The sequence below is a fragment of the Lagenorhynchus albirostris genome, chromosome 16 (genome assembly GCF_949774975.1).
Source record: "Lagenorhynchus albirostris chromosome 16, mLagAlb1.1, whole genome shotgun sequence".
Lineage (NCBI taxonomy): Eukaryota > Metazoa > Chordata > Mammalia > Artiodactyla > Delphinidae > Lagenorhynchus > Lagenorhynchus albirostris.
Window position 1 is genome coordinate 73189489 of NC_083110.1, and position 13391 is coordinate 73202879.

General features: G+C 45.0%; 1 protein-coding gene across 1 annotated transcript in view; it reads left to right on the forward strand.

The window, feature by feature from the left end:
- Nucleotides 1–13391, forward strand: part of PLPP4 (phospholipid phosphatase 4) — a 459170-nt gene that overhangs the window by 48141 nt on the left and 397638 nt on the right. The window contains exons 2-3 of the transcript XR_009535979.1: nt 3493–3733; nt 7277–7412. The gene's annotated coding sequence lies outside the window, so the exon portion shown is untranslated. Of the gene's footprint in view, nt 1–3492; nt 3734–7276 lie in introns of the transcript that reaches the window.

Below are 13391 nucleotides of genomic sequence, written 5' to 3' on the forward strand. Positions count from 1 at the left end.
TCCCATTAAACCAAGATTTGTTCTTGGAACTTTCAGTTGTCTTACGGCTTCTTAAAGAAACTAATATTTATTGAGAGCCTTGGGTATGTCACTTATCTTCCCATACGACATCTCTTTGAGCCTTCCAGCATCCCTGTGAAGGAGGAGGTGTGTTTTCCATTTTTAAAATTTTAGAGCAGTTTTAGATTTATAAAAAAATTACGAAGACAGGATAGAGAGTTCCTATGTACCCCAGACCCAGTTTCTCCTATTGTTAACATCTTACATTAGCATGGTACGTTTGTCACAATGAATGAATCAATACTGATACATTATTAACCAAAGTCCATACTTTATTCAGATTTCGTTAGTGTTTTTTTGTTTGTTTTGTTTTTGTTTTTTTTAATCTGATATCCCTTTTCTGTTCCAGGAAAGCATCCGGGAAACCACATTCTGTTTGACTCTCAGGGCTCCACAGGCTCCTCTTGTCTGTGACAGTTGCTCAGACTTCCCTTGTTTTTGACAACCTTAACAGATTTGAGGAGTACTGGCTATGTATTTGTAGAATGTCCTGTAATTGGGAACATGAATTGTCTAATGTTTTCCTCATGATTAGACTAGGGTTATGGGTTTTTGGGAGGAAGACCACAGAGGTAAAGTGACCTTCTCACCGCATCATATCAAGTGTACTCCATGTTTACTGTTGAGGAAACAAAGGCTCAGAGAGAGGGGCAGTGACTTGCCCAAGCCTGCTGCAGGGGCTGGTGCCCATTTGAACCTGCTGTGTCTGGTCCCCAAGTCCACACTCTTTTTACTCCATGACATCACCCTCTCGCAGGCCTTGAGGGAGGCAACCAAGTCCCAGAAGTGTAGTCCCCTTTCTTGCATAGCCCCCTCTCCCCATGGTATGCCCCTGGCTCATCTGTGTTACTGGAATAGGTGTTCAGAGTTCGGGGGAGAGTCAGGATGATGGCGAAGTGTGTCTGAAGTGGGGTAGAGGTGTCAAAGGCAGCTGGACAGGCTGGACTCCCCTCTGCCCTCAATTAAATGCCCACCCCACCTTCAGTTGTGTTTGAGATTAAAGCGCCTGTTTCCTTCAAGTTTCCATTTAACTTGCCACACCTGAAATAATGCTTCCTTCAGAGTTATTATCCAAGGCAATGTTGTCCTAGGCTCTAGTCACATGACCACCAACCACCTCCATGATTTTTTTGGTATTCCTATACTACCCATACTATTATTTACTTTAAAAAGTTAGCCTCATCCCAAGCCGTAACATGACTGTAAAATCATAGATTTTATGTGCCAGCTATGTATTTTTCCTGGTGCACATTGAAATAAATAGTGAACTACTACTAACAAACCTTCATCCTTCGCTCCTACCATCCATTTGGAGACCACTAGTATCGTGAATATCCCACTCCACGAAATGCTGAGTCACCCAATGAGGAGGCTGGGGTGGGGGGCGCAGTGGGCTCCTTTTTTCTTTATAAATTAAAAAAATTTTAAATCAATGTACATATATTTTGAAAGTCCAGTGGCACAACAAGGCAAACTATAGGAAAAGTAGCAGTCCCTTGGCAGAAGCTCCACCCAGAAAGCACTCTGTTTAGCTGTTGCTCCTGCTCATTCTTCCATCTTTCTACACGCTTAGCCTCGCAGGTGCTGTTGCTGCCCCACTGATACCCCCGGCTCTGCCACTTTAGTGCACAAGGCTGGACTCCTAACTGCCAGCACCTGGGTGATTTCTCCTGCCCCGAGCCTGCTGGTCACCCACAGAGCAGGTGGAAAGTTCTGGGGAATTAATGCCCTTGGGAGCAGCCCTCAGCAGTGACTGATGGGCTTTCATGTGTCAGTACTCCGACTCTGCAGCCTCTTGGGTGGGATACCTCTGCTGTCTGAGTTTACACTGGCTCCCCACATTCCCATGAGGGGTTAAGCTGCAGCGGTCCTGAGTGGGAATGGTGACACTGCACCTTTATTACTATCTTCTGATGGCCACCTCAGCCTCCTACCTTGCGTCTCAGTTAATGTGTGCAAGCCTTGATTTCTTCCGAGGCTGGACACTCATTGAGTGCTTTCCCCCCAGGGTCTGGTGCAGTGCCTCTCATCTAAGAGCCACTCAATAAACGCCTGTTGAATGAAGGGCGGGCTGTGTTAGCAAGGGGGAAGTGATTTCCTGGGTTGGTTGGTACCTGCTGGTTGATGATGCTGCACCAGGGTAGGCAGTCTAAAAGCTTTTCTCTCTAATTGTATTTTACTTAAGTTCCTTTGATTGCAAGCCACAGGAACCCACTTTGAATAACTTAAGAGAAGGGAGTATATTGGAAGGCTGCTGTGAGAGCTCACAGAATTGAAGGAAGGGCAGGGGCCCTGTCAGCTCCCCGATGGAATGATGACAACAACTGGGGTAATAGTAGCTGACATTTCTTGAGCACTCCCTACGTGCCAGGCCCTGGGCCAAAACCGCGTTTTACTTAATTTTCATAGCAACCCCATGAGGTTGGTCTTATTATTGCCACCTCCGGTTTGCCAATGAGCTACTTGGGGCACAGAGGCTAGAACTCAGGCAGGCTGACTGCAGAGCCTCTGTTCTTAACACACAGTGATGCCTCAGCAGCAGGAGTTCTGGATCAAGCTTTCTAAGCTGATCCTTTGAGACTTGGCTACAATGACTTGTAGTTTCTGTCTCTCTTCGAAGTTTCAAGTTCTTGGGAAAAACCATTAAATTGGTCCAACTTTGATCAGCTCTGAACAAGTGGCAGAGTCAAGTAGCACAAACATGGCTCTTGGGGCCCCACCCTGTGTGGTGGGATCTGAGAAGGGAGGATAGGATCTGGAGAATAGCCCACACCCCTAAACTGGTGTCTTCCATCTCTATGTTTATACTTCTAATGTACAATGATGGTTTTCAAAGTATGGTCACAAGACCAGCTGCATCAGCATCATCTGGGAACTGGATAGAAATTCAAATTCATCTGCCACCTCCCAGACCTACTAAATCTGAAACTTTGGGGGTGGCATTTGGATCCAGAGGTCTTAGTGCTTGGAATGTATTTGACTTTTTGCATTTTGTGTCCCTGGATATTGAAAATAGAGTCTCCCTTAAGGCATACTCAGAGCCTTTGCATTAATAGGTGTGTTGTTAGGTTGCATGTTTTTGGCAGGAGGCCGGCTCTGCTGTTGCTCTGTTCTTTCCCATTCCCTCCTGGAAAGAGGCTGACAGTATTTGCTTAATAAGAACAAAACCTAAACCAGAGCCCAATGGTCTGCTTAAATGCTGCTAAGAAAAGTATGTAGGTCAGAAGTTTTTACGTTATAAAGGACAGAAACAAAGAACTTAAAATTTGGCAAGCCCCAGAGGAATTTTTTCACTCATGTATCTGAAAACTCTAGGAATTTGCCTAATTTCAGGTAGAGCTGGATCAAGGTGCTCAAATGATGTCACAACGGCTAACCCCCTTCTCTCTTACTCGCTCATTCTGGTTTCCTTTTGTGTGGTTTTTCTGACAGATTCCTTCCACATGAAGATCCCCAGCAACTCCAGGCTTAAAGGTACCTCCAGCTTATAATCTCAGAGAGAGAGAAAGATCCTCACTCTGCCATCATTTGCATTGAACTCCTCTCCAAAGATCTCTGATCGGCCCTGTTTGGGTTATGTGACTCTTCCTGAGCCCATCGCCGTCTCCAGGAGCTACAGCCGCTGTGAGGAGGATGTGCGGCCTCCTGCCTGACAGCTCTACACTGGAGGCAGGTGAGAGCCAGTGCTGTGCCCCTAAATTTCCAACAGCCTTTTCTGGTGTAGGGGCATGGGAAGCCCTAATTTGTGTCATTTACTGATTTCTGTGGGGTAGTTATTCCCACCTGGCTGATTTCAGGCTACCAACATGCTGTCCCTGATACCAAAAATCAGCCTCTGTACAGCGACACCAAGTTTAATCTCGGAGACAGAGTTTGGGTGAAGTAGAAAAGAATAGCTTTATTGCTTTGCCAGGCAAAGGGGGCCACAGCAGGCTAATTCCCTCAAAACTGTGTGTCCCAACCTGGGGAAGGAGAGGTGGTGGTTTGTGGCAAGTCTTATAGTCAAGGGGCAGGGTTGCCGATAAGGATCAGGGTGCCTGCAGGGCCTGCGTTCCTTCAATCTAGAGATCATCTTGTGTCAGGTGGTCTCATGATGGGCTTCTGTGGTTCTCTCGAGGTTATTGAATTGTGACCTTCTCTCTGGAATGAAAAATGCTTCATCAAGTAGTTAATGTCTTCCATTTGGTTAGGGTTTTAGTTCTACAGAAGAGCTCAACCATATTGTTATGTACATCCCTTGAGGAGGAACCAGGCCCTGCCCCAAGGCTGTACTATTGTTTCTTGACTGCTCCTCCTTTGTCTCCTCAACCCCTCCCTTCCTTGATTAGTAACTACTTGAACCTGCCCTTTGGAGCCCAGGGAAGGTCATGGAGGCTGAATAAAGCCTATTTCCTACAAACAAGAAACGGGGTACACAGAAAGGCTCCTGTGCCCAGGAGCCCCACAGGGTTCGGCTTGATTTCATCCCTAAGGTGGAGTTGGGAAGGAATGCACAGTAGCACACCCTTCTAGAACGTTCTCTCTGTGTTGATACAATAGATGTAAGTAACCCCAAGAGCATAGATGATTGATTGTTAGTAAAATAATTAGGACGTGATGAGTTTTGAGAAGCCATTGCCTTTGTTTTTCTATAATTTGTTTAATTGTAAATTTATATAACTTGGATTTTAAATAGTGACTGTGGTTAAAATTTAGCTCACAAAATTCCTGAAAATGTAATGGTCACCTCTCTCGTCTGGTATAAGCTAGGTCCAGCACACCACTGGTCAGAACCCAAGAGGGCAGAACAAGAGTGGTGTGTGCCGTCTCCTTTCCATTTTCCCTCCCACTCCCGGGTGGGGACAGTATCAAATTGACTTCTGAGTGCTCCTTTAGCTGGCTCATCAAGGTTGATGGGTATTAATAGTTCAGCAGTCCACGTCCTTGTAAACACCCTGCAGCCTGTGGCCACCTGCTTTTGAACAGTTCATTGTCAGGTAGAGCTCAGATGTGGGAATAGAGCATTAGTAGCCTTTGGGCATAAAGTAGAGTTCAACATAAATTTCTCAGTAAAGAGAGATAGCATTATTTTACTTAAGTGAGTTTCACAACATTTGAACTAACCTAACCTCTTGCTGGCGCCCAGCTGGTCAGAATGAAAAGTTGTTTGTTGAAAAGCATTTTTACTTATAAAAATTCACATGTAGAAGGAATATTGAACATGTGCCTATTAATCCTTTCTTCACTGTTCACAGTATCTTGCTTTGCTTGAATTCACTGGGAAGGAGTAATACTTTGCACCCACTGTTTACCCCGCCCCCGAAGCTTTCCTCCAGTTTAGGGGGCCTGCCGCTGGCAGCAGGGAGTCCGGTAGGAAGCTGCTGTGTCAGTCTCCAGACAAGAGATGACAGAAGCCTCATCTTGATTGTGGCAGTCGGGGTGGGGAGGGGACCTGATGTTAGGTTGAGCCACAACAGTGACCCCGGGATCTAACTTTTAGCTGAAGAGCATAGGACAGTGATTTGTATGCTTCGAAAATGTAAATCACTTGGGTGTGAATGTACTCTGTACGCGAATAAATTTAACACATTTCTTGGGAAAAGCTACTTAACAACAAGAACTGAAGATACTATTTTATAACAAAAGTCAGATCCACTCCGACTCCCACTATGCTGCATAAAAATTTCACTTACATTTTGTACTGTAGGATTTGGAGGTGCAAAAATAATGAAGCATGATTTTGCTGGGGATGTTTTCAATAGGTAAAGTTAAGAGAACTTGTGGCTTAAAAAAAATCAGTGCACACATAGTAGGTGGTATGTCTCAGTAAATATGCACTTGGAGATGATTTATTGTCTACAAGGTACCTTGTAAAGGTCAACATTTAGACATTAAATCCATTTTAGAGGATGCAATAAAAGAAAACCCCTAGGGCAGCTTGCTTAAAAAAGAATAGTAATGTAACAAAGCTGTGTTGCTTTCCTCTTTTTTTTTTTTTTAAGAACAGAGTCAGAGAAAAGGGGCTTCAAATGCTTGGTTATTTATTTATTTATTTATTTATGGCTCTGTTGGGTCTTCATTTCTGTGCGAGGGCTTTCTCTAGTTGTGGCAAGCGGGGGCCACTCTTCATCGCGGTCCATGGGCCTCTCACTATCGCGGCCTCTCTTGTTGCGGAGCACAGGCTCCAGACGCGCAGGCTCAGTAGTTGTGGCTCACGGGCCTAGTTGCTCCGCGGCATGTGGGATCTTCCCAGACCAGGGCTTGAACCCGTGTCCCCTGCATTAGCAGGCAGATTCTCAACCACTGCGCCACCAGGGAAGCCCTGCTTTCCTCTTGACTTGGTTGAAACCAGCAGATCATTTCTTCTGTGGAGACTGGGTCACCTTTTCATCTAGAGAACAGAGTGGTCAGATAGGGACCAACATAAGGTATAAATTCAAAAAAGACACCCAGTGTTTCCGCCAGAAGCAACACAGCTCCGGCTAAGTAATGTTCTCATGATGTCTATTAAATACAAGTTGAAGGATGAAAGAATAATCCTTTAGTGCCTTTGAGAAACTGTTGAAAGTCTTTCTAATGTCAATCAAAAGCACTACAATGTACATCCTTGTAAACCACCAGCAAAAACCCTTCAGATGCACCCTAGAACTATCTTTATAAAGTGAAACCTTCTTGGGAATATGGAAATTTACCAGCAACATCTAACAGATCAATGACTGAATTTTTAAAAAGTGGCTGGTACATCTTTCCTTAGATCTTATTTGTTTCCATCAAGTTAATGAATTAGTATCAATTTTCTATTTTCAGATTAGGCTTTGGGGTTCCAGTAAATTCTGCTTCTAAAGCAACATGGTCAGATATTAGTGCTAGTTTATGTTTATGATAACAACTCTCACTGGTTGTCGCTGGCTGGGTTCCAGGCAATGTGTTAGAAGTTTATGTGTGTTCTCTGTGACATACAGACCATATTTCATATATGAGGTCACTGAGTCTCATAGAAGCTAGGTAACCCCCAAAGTCAAGAAACAATGCCTTTGGGCTTTGAACCCACATGCCTCACCCTGGAATTTGTCATCTTAATTACTGCCTTATGTTGATTGCCCTGTTGAGTGATAATGCTACCCAACACATGTGGTGTACTTTGTAGTTTGCAAAGTGCTTTACCAAACACTGTCTAATTTGAGCATAATTCCATGAATGTGGTGATGCAGAATTATTCTTTTTTTTTCTTTTATAGATAACCAACAAAGACCAACTGTATAGCACAGGGAACAATACTCAATATCTTGTAATAACCTATAAAGGAAAAGGATCTGAAAAAGAATATATATATATATGTGTATATAACTGAATCACTATGCTGTACACCTGAAACTAACACAACACTTGAATAAAATTTTTTAAATGTTTGAAAAATATTTTTAACACTTTTACCCATTTAAAGAACTGTGATGTTTTTATTTGTAAAGTGCCATTATTCTGTTTTTGATTTGATAAAAATGACATAAAGAACACAAAAGCCTCAAAACCAAGGGAAGTATTCTAAGTTGGCCATACAGATGATTAGAAATGGCCTTTATTATTTTTTTTGAATTTTATTTATTTTTTTTATACAGCAGGTTCTTATTAGTTATCTATTTTATACATATTAGTGTTGGTAATGTAGAATTATTCTTAATCTCTGCAGTACTCATTTAAATTATTGACCTCCTTTATCCACAGAGAGAAAGTGAAATGATTGAGTTCCAGAGCGAAGGGTGTGTGCACAGTCACCCTGGGATGACAGTGGTTTCAGCGGGGCGCTCTCTCTTTGACTGTGTCTCTCCCCATCTCTCTGTTAAGATGGTCGCCATGTTTGGCATCACACCCAGATGTTAGTCTCCATTATTTGCTGGCTGATTGCTCTGTTGTTTTCGACAGTGTTTTGGGGCATCAATTGCTCCATCTCTGATACAACTTAATTAGGGCAGGGGTAGTTTTTGAGGCCAGTCTTTGAGGTTTGTTTTGACCTCAGTAGGGCTCTTAGCTATCTCTTTTCCTGGTTCTCTCTGGTGAACTAGCCGGCCTGTGGTTTAGCTTCCTGCAATTAAATAAGAGAGGCTACCAGTCTCCTCTTATTTTCTGATGATCAAAATCTCCATTGTTTCCAAGAGCACTCTTAGGCCTGAACTTTCCCACACTCTGTTTCAAATAAAATAATTTCCTTTGGGGACTGCTTCCTCCCCCAGAAAGCTCTGAGCACTACTCCATGCACTGGGTGGGCAGTAGCCTCTGGTCTTCTCAGCTTGCCTCCCTCAGTGTGGAGTCTCTGCCCTCTGAGTGAGGAGGGGGCAGGTGCAATTGGGGCCCCAGTATTCTTGGCTTGATAAGCTCGGGTTAGAGCATCCATCCTATGAATGGGAGATGTGCAGAGGACAGGAGCCCCGATCTCTTGACTGAACTCACCAGGAATTTAGCCTCTTCAGCTGGAGTTGGAGGCACTAGAAACGCTGGCAGCCTTCTCCTCCCAGTGCCCTGTACCCCTTGTTTAGGAGCTGAGGGGAGAGGACGCCCTCTTCTTGCCCAGAGTGGATGGGTGGAGGTGGGGGCTGAACTGGGATCGTGGCTCAGGTGCCACAGTCTTAGCAAGTTGTAGTAGATTTTCTTGAATAAGTGTTTCTTCACTTGCTATGTACCCTTAGGACAATTTTCAGAGACTTTAAATGGTCATTTGTTTTGAAATAGTTTTCATCAGTTATGCTTGTTTCATTGGGGAGTGGGGCTGCAGAGCTCCTCACATTGCTATCCCAGGAGTGGACTCCCCAGTACTCCTCTTGCATGTCCATTTTACAGATGAGAAATCTGAGGCACAGAGCGGTTTAGCAACTTGCCTAAGGTTACACAGTAAATAGCAAAGCTGGGCTACAAAACCGTGTAGTCTGACTCCTGAGTTTGCACTGGGCTGAAAGGAAGAAAGTTTCTGCAGGAGATGGCACATCCATATCTTCAGGTGGAGGAGAGGATCAAGAGTAGGAAGCTAAACTTAATTGCAGGAAGTTCCTATTGGGAACTGTAATAGGAACTTCGATGCCCGTCCAGACACATCTGTGTGCTGAGACCTGTGCCACTTAATGCTGACTTTCTTTGATCAGCCCCAGGGCATCCTCAGGGGAGCCTGTGCATGTGGAAATGGATTCTGCCTAAGCTAGTATTCCTGTCCCCCTGTGGATGACAAGCACCGCACAGAAATCTCAGGTGCTTCTCTTTAATTGACATCTTTGTCTCTGCAGTCAGGGATTCGAGCTGAACAGAAGGTGGTTTGGTGCAGATCTTTCATGCAGGCCCTAATTGACAGTCTCCTCCTGAGATGCCTCCTGCTCCAGCCACCTCCCAGGGCCTGGCCTGGGCTTGTCTCTCGTCATCAAAAATGTCGCAGCCTGTTCCTTCCTCCCTCTCCCCTGGCTCACAGCCTTCTAAGCAGGGAGCTTGCAGACATGGGACTGTAATGTTATGTGAGAGTGTGGAGCACATTGTGGGCCATTGGATAGCACCCTCCTGGAGACCCCAAACCTTTCCCTAGTGAGAGGAGGCCAGTGATGAGAATTTCAAACCATAGTGACTGCTGGAAAAATCTTTTGGGGTGGGTAGAACTCTGTGGCATCTGCCTGCCTCCAGAAACATGTGTTACCTATTTTATAGAGAGCTGCTTAGATGTCCAGTAGCCGTCTCAGCAACATGTGTCCACGGCTGAACTCTTGACCTTCAACCCCAACCTGTTCTTCCTGCTGTCTTTCCTTCTTACTCTTAACACCCCTCTCTTTGCCACTTGCATCCAATCCATCAACAAGTCTGCTCTAAAACATGTTTCGGATCTCCTTCCCTCCAGCTCCACTGCTGCCATTATCACAGGCCAGCACTGTCTGGCATCTAGACTACCCAGTAGCCACCGAACTGGTCGCCCCACTTATTTTCTTGCCCCTCCCCCATCCATTCTCTACCCAGCTGCTAATCATTAAAAAAACGTGAATCAGACCACATTCCTCCTGCTTAGAAGCCTTTCATGGCTTTCCAAAGCACGTAGAACACAATCTCAAACCTCTTACCATGGCTTGAAAGGCCTGTGGCATCCAGGCCCTGGCTACCTCTCCAGCCTGGGCCGACCCAGTTCTTCCTTGCTCTCCCACTTGCTCTCCTCTGCCCACACTGACCTTATTTTAGTTTCTATGCCAAGACCTTTGCGTGTATTGTTCCCTCTGCCTGTGTGGTAGGCAGTGGGGCCTCCAGAGATATTTAAACCCTAATCCATATAACCTGGGTTCACACGATGAAACTGGACGAGAGGCTACTCTCCCCGTTTTATGGTCTGTAGCATTAATGTCACCTGCAAAGTCCCTTTGACGGTGCAACAAAATGTATCACAGGTTATATGGATTAGGGTTTAAATATCTCTGGAGGCCCCACTGCCTACCACACAGGCAGAGGGAACAATACACGCAAAGGTCTTGGCATAGAAACTAAAATAAGGTCAGTGTGGGCAGAGGAGAGTAAATGGGAGAGCAAGGAAGAAGCAAGTGGGAGAGCAAGGAAGAACTGGGTCGGCCCAGGCTGGAGGGGTAGCCAGGGCCTGGATGCCACAGGTCTTTCAAGCCATGGTAAGAAGTTTGAGATTGTGTTCTATGTGCTTTGGAAAGCCATGAAAGGCTTCTAAGCAGGGGGAATGTGGTCTGATTCACGTTTTTTAATGATTAGCAGCTGGGTAGAGAATGGATGGGGGAGGGGCAAGAAAATAAGTGGGGCGACCAGTTCGGTGGCTACTGGGTAGTCTAGATGCCAGACAGTTCTGGCCTGTGATAATGGCGGCAGTGGAGTGTGAACCCTTTATAGCAGAAAATGTCCTCCAGCTGGGGGCAGGAGGGATGCAGTAGAAGAAGTCAGAGAGAGTCGACGTGTGAGAAGGATTCAATGCACTGTTTAAGGACAGAAAGGGCAACAGTATGAGGAATCCTGGCAGCCTAAGGAGTTGAGAGAGGCTCCCGGCCAGTGACCAGCAAGGAGACAGGAGCTCAGCCCTCCAACCTCAAGCAAGTTCTGCCGAAGACCTGAGTGAGCTTAGCAGCTGATTCTACTCTCACAGGCTTCAGATAACAGCCTGGCTCGCTGACACCTGGATCTGGGCCTTGTAAGACCTGGAGCAGAAAAACCAGCAGATGCCCTGGATTCTGACCTACAGAACTGCCAGATGATAAATTTGTGTTGTTTTGAGCTGCTCGGTTTGTGATAATTTGAACGGCAGCAATAGAAAATGAATAGAGTCTCTTAAACTGTCCTCGTTTCTTTTTATTCTAGAAGACATACAGATGGTCAAAAGGCACATGAAAAGATGCTCAACATCTCTAATTATTAGAGAAATGCAAACCAAAAGTACAGCGAGGTATCACCTCACACCAGTCAGAATGGCCATCATCAACAAGTCTACAAATAATAAATGCTGGAGAGGGTGTGGAGAAAAAGGGAACCCTCCTGCACTGTTGGTGGGAATGTAAATTGATACAGCCACTATGGAGAACGGTATGGAGGTTCCTTAAAAAACTAAAAAATAGAGCTATACCATATGATCCTGTAATCTCACTCCTGAGCATATATCTGGAGAAAACGATAATTTGAAAAGATACTGAAATGCCCAAGGTCGCGAGGCCCGTCCACAAGACCACCAGAGTCGAGAGTCAAAGCCAAACGGCAAGGGTCATTTATTGCAGGTTCGAACCTGGACCTCCGCGCACTCGTTGCCGGTGACGCTAAGAGGTCCCGATGGAGTTTAGTTCAGCTCTTTTATAGACAAGTACAAACAAGTTCGGGACGTTTTGCGGGGCTTTCCAGGGGTGGGGAGTACTGATTGGTTGATTTTTGAACAAAGACACTAGTCGCCGTCTGATTGGTTGGACGGTTGCAGGTTGACTTTTGAACAAAGACACTAGTCGCCGTCTGATTGGTTGGACGGTTGCAGGTTGACTTTTGAACAAAGACACTAGTCGCCGTCTGATTGGTTGGACGGTTGCAGGTTGACTTTTGAACAAAGACACTAGTCGCCGTCTGATTGGTTGGACGGTTGCGGGGGCGGGGGTCAGCAAGAGTAATTACAGAAGCGAGAGCGGCTAGTTAAGTTTCGGTTTCCTGAGGTTTCGTTTCTCAATTGGAAATACTTAAGACGGGGCCATGGTCACAAAACAGGAAGACTGATGCAACCCTAGCAGTGCTGCGGCCTCCACCAGCCCAACGGCAGGGCGGCAGGAGGCTGTGCGCCCAACCTCAGGCGGTGCTCCCAGATGTGGCAAGCCCAGCGCCGCGCCCTGGAATGGCCCCTTTTCGGCCCTTCTCCTCCGGGAGGAACAGAAAAGAAACTCCAGGAAAGGCACAAATTGAATGCAGGGCGTCAACTCAGTCCTATTCCCACCAAAGTAGAACATAGCCCCCTCAATACATGCACCCTGATGTTCAGTGCAGCACTATGTACAATAGCCAAGCCATGGAAGCACCCTAAAAGTCCATTGACAGAGGAATGGATAAAGAAGATGTGGTATATTTATACAATGGAATATTACTCAGCCATAAAAAAGAACGAAATAATGCCATTTGCAGCAACATGGATGAACCTAGAGATTATCTTACTAAGTGAAGGAAGCCAAATAGAGAAAGACAAATATCATATGATATTGCTTATATGTGGAACCTGAAAAAATGATACAAATGAACTTCTATACAAAACAGAAATAAACCCATAGACATAGAAAACAAACTTATGGTTACCAAAGGGACCATAAGTCCTTTTATGAGTTTGGGATTAACATGAGTTAATGAGTTTGGGATTAACATATACACACTACTATATATAAAATAGATAACCTAAAAGGACCTACTATATAGCACAGGGAACTATACCCAATGTTTTGTAATAACCTATAAGGGAAAAGAATCTGAAAAAAAAGATATATATGTATGTATAACCGAATTACTTTGCTGCACACCTGAAACTAACACAGCATTGTAGATCAACTATACCTCAATTAAAAAATTATAATAAAATATCTTTCATATAACTTAAAAAAATAAAAATAATAGTGCCCAGAATGTTCTCTCCTCCCCCTCCGCTGGGTGACCACTTCTCATGCTTCAGGCTCAACCATTTTGATTGGACCATCGAACATAGGTCCACCTGTTTCATGCCATCCTGTTCTTTTTCTTCCTAACGTTTTAATCACAGCTGACCATATCCTTGTTGAGAGGCAGTTTGGTGCAGGAGAGGAGTGCAATGCAGTAGTCACGTGTGCAGGCTCTAGACCTGCAGGGTTCAAACCCTATCTCATCCTGTTTGCTAC